Below are 4,240 nucleotides of genomic sequence, written 5' to 3' on the forward strand. Positions count from 1 at the left end.
GGTTCCATGGTGGCCGGTGCTCTTCTGAGGACGAACCCCACCCCCTCCTGTTACATGAGAAATTTTGATGAATTTTGATGTTCCCATGGTGATGACACTCAGGGAAGCGGCTGGTGGCGCTGAGCAGGAAGGGAGGTCTTTGAGTCTGATAATCCGTCACTGCCCCTCCTCTTGCTCACCGCTCTCAACTCATCTTTAAACTATTTGCTTTTCTGCTTAAACTTTGTGGGCCGCCACCGCCTATGACCTCAATTATGTGGCTCTTGGGCCCGCTGTCACCACGCACTGCCCACCTGCCCAGCTCCAGCCTGCCACTTCCCCCAAAGGGAGGTTCCAAGCTGCAGTTCTCCCCGCCTTCTTTCTGGTCCTGCTCCCCTTCCCCATTACCTCCCCTGGCCTGTCATCACAACACAGGTATAATCACGTGCAAGCAGGTGGTCCCCCAGGGCTGGCATGGGGCCTTGTGATGGTTCCTGTGTCTTCAGCCTTCCCAGAGCCAAGCCTGGAACACTGCATGTTGGATTTCTCCGAACAGGGTATGAAGTGACTGCCAAGACCCTGGACAAAAACAGGACTGTGTTCAGAGTTTACTTTGTATCAATACTACATTGCTTTAATCCTGTAGTATACTTTAATATAATGCATAACAGGCAAGTACTAAATGTTCTTAGGCATTTCTGTTTATTCTTTCAAATGACTCTTAGCAGCTTAAAAATGACTGAAAATATATTCATCGAATGAAATCCAAATCTATAGATTAATTTGAAACAAATTGGTGGGAGGGGAGAATTCATGTTTTAGACTCAAACCCCATTCCCACCAGAGACGCTCAGAGGGCTCAAACAAACCTCATGTGCACCAGGGCCCAGGGACCCCACAGATACTGAGACAGAACTGTGTTTGAGCATCTTCTGTGGAGGTACGGGTCAGAAGTGGACTGCCACAGGGGCAGGGGCTCTGGGTGCAGCAGACCTGGGTGTGGCATTAACCCTCTTGGAGGAGGTCGCCATTAACCCCACCATAGAGCTGCCAGACCTTACCCAGCGCTGGGAAACAGACTCTTGGAGGGCACAAACAGAACCTTGTGTGCACCAGGACCCAGGAGAAAGGAGCAAGAGACTGACCCAGACTTGCCTATGAGTGTCCAGGAGTCTCCAGTGGAGGCGTGGGTCGGTGGTGGCCTGCTGCAGGGATAGGGGCACTGAGTGTAGCAGTACATGATGGGATCTTTAGAAGGAGGCTGCCATTATCTTCATTACCTCCACCATAGTTTGAAAGTGAAAGTGAGGTCGCTTAGTTGTGTCCGACTCTTTGTGACCCCATGGACTGTATAGCCTGCCAGGCTTCTCAGTCAATGGGATTTTCCAGGAAAGAGTACTAGAATGGGTTGCCATTTCCTTCTCCAAGGGATCTTTCCAACCCAGGGATTGAACCCAGGTCTCCTACATTGTAGGCAGACGCTTTACTCTCTGAGCCACCATAGTTTGGCCCCAGGTAAATGGCAGGGAGGGAACACAGCTCCACTCATCTACAGAAAATTGGATTAAATATTTATAGAGCACAGCCCTGCCCATCAGAACAAGACCCAGTTTCCCCCTCAGTCAGTCTCTCCCATCAGGAGGCTTCCATAAGCCTCTTATCCTTCTCCATCAGAGGGCAGACAGACTGAAAACCACAATCACAAACAACTAACCAGTCTAATCACATGGACCACAGCCTTGTCTAACTCAATGAAACTATGAGCCATGCTGCGTAGGGCCACCCAAGACGGACGGGTCAGGGTGGAGCATTCTGATAAAATGTGGTCCACTGGAGAAGGGAATGGCAAACCACTTCAATATTCCTGCATTGAAAAGAATGAACCCTAAGAACAGTATGAAAAGGCAAAAAGATAGGACACTGAAAGATGAACTCCTCAGGTCGGTAGGTGCCCAATATGCTACTGGAGATCAGTGGAGAGATAACTCCAGAAAGAATGAAGAGACAGAGTCAAAGCAAAAACAGCACCCAGTTGTGGATGTGGCTGGTGATAGATGCAAGCTCTGATCCTGTAAAGAGCAATATTGCATAGGAACCTGGAATGTTACATCCATGAATCAAGGCAAATTGGAAGTGGTCAAACAGGAGAGGGTAAGAGTGAACATCGACATTTTAGGAATCAGCGAACTAAAATGGACTGGAATGGGTGAATTTAATTCAAATGACAATTATATCTACTACTGTGGGCAAGAATCCCTTAGAAGAAATGGAGTAGCCATCATGGTCAACAAAAGAGTCTGAAATGCAGTACTTGAATGCAGTCTCAAAAACGACAGAATGATCTCTTTTCATTTCCAAGGCAAACCATTCAATATCACAGTAATCCAAGTCTACACTCCGGCCAGTAATGCTGAGGAAGCTGAAGTTGAACGGTTCTGTGAAGACCTACAAGACCTTCTAGAACTAACACCCAAAAAAGATGTCCTTTTCATAATAGCGGACTGGAATGCAAAAGTAGGAAGTCAAGAAATACCTGGAGAAACAGGCAAATTTATCCTTGGAGTATAGAATGAAGCAGGACAAAGGCTAATAGAGTTTTGCCAAGAGAACACACTAGTCATAGCAAACACCCTCTTCCAACAACATAAGAGAAGACTCTACACATGGACATCACCAGATGGTCAACACCAAAATCAGATTGATTATATTCTTTGCAGCCAAAGATGGAGAAGCTTTAGAGTCAGCAAAAAACAAGACCAGGAGCTGACTGTAGCTGAGACGATGAACTCCTTATTGCCAAATTCAGACTGAAATTGAAATCTGAAATAAATTGAAGAAAGTAGGGAAAACCACTAGACCATTCACGTATGACCTAAATCAAATCCCTTACAATTATACAGTGAAAGTGAGAAATAGATTTAAGGGCCTAGATCTGATAGACTAAGTGCCTGATGAGCTATGGACAGAGGTTCGTGATACTGTACAGGAGACAGGGAACAAGACCATCCCCAAGAAAAAGAAATGCAAAAAAGCAAAATGGCTGTCTGGGGAGGCTTTACAAAGCTGTGAAAAGAATAGGAGTGAAAAGCAAAGGAGAAAAGGAAAGATATACCCATTTGAATGCAGAGTTCCAAAGAATAGCAAGGAGAGATAAGAAAGCCTTCCTCAGCAATCAATGCAAAGAAATAGAGGAAAACAACAGAATGGGAAAGACTAGAGCTCTCTTCAAGAAAATTAGAGATCCCAAGGGAAAATTTCATGCAAAGATGGGCAAAATAAAGGACAGAAATGGTATGGATCTAACAGAGGCAGAAGATATTAAGAAGAGGTGGCAAGAATACACAGAAGAACTGTACAAAAAGATCTTCATGACCAAGATGATCACGATGGTGTGATCACTCACCTAGAGCCAGACATTCTGGAATGTGAAGCCAAGTGGGCTTTAGGAAGCATCACTATGAACAAAGCTAGTGGAAGTGATGGAATTCCAGTTGAGCTATTTCAAATCCTGAAGGATGATGCTGTGAAAGTGCTGCACTCAATATGCCAGCAAATTTGGAAAACACAGCAGTGTTTTCCAGGCCACAGGACTGGAAAACGTCAGTTTTCATTCCAATCCCAAAAAAGGCAATGCCAAAGAATGCTCAGACTACCCCACAGTTGCACTCATCTTACACACTAGTGAAGTATGCTCAAAATTCTCCAAGCCAGGCTTCAACAATACGTGAACAGAGAACTTCCAGATCTTCAAGCTGGATTTAGAAAAGGCAGAGGAGCCAGAGATCAAATTGCCAACATCTGTTGGATCATTGAAAAAGTAAGAGTTCCAGAAAAACATCTACTTCTGCTTTATTGACTATGCCAAAGCCTTTGACTTGTGGATCACCACAAACTGTGGAAAATTCTGCAAGAGATGGGAATACCAGACCACCTGACCTGCCTCTTGAGAAATCTGTGTACACGTCAGGAAGCAACAGTCAGAACTGGACAAGGAAAAACAGACTGCCTCCAAATCGGGAAAGGAGTACGTCAAGGCTGTGTATTGTCACCCTGCTTATTTAACTTATATGCAGAGTACATCATGAGAAACACTGGGCTGGATGAAGCACAAGCTGGAATCAAGATTGCTGAGAGAGATATCAATAACCTCAGATATGCAGATGATGCCATCCTTATGGCAGAAAGTGAAGAGGAACTAAAAAGCCTCTTGATGAAAGTGAAAGAGGAGAGTGAAAAAGTTGGCTTAAAACTCAACATTCAG

Source organism: Ovis canadensis, chromosome 13, assembly GCF_042477335.2.
Source record: "Ovis canadensis isolate MfBH-ARS-UI-01 breed Bighorn chromosome 13, ARS-UI_OviCan_v2, whole genome shotgun sequence".
NCBI classification, from domain to species: domain Eukaryota; kingdom Metazoa; phylum Chordata; class Mammalia; order Artiodactyla; family Bovidae; genus Ovis; species Ovis canadensis.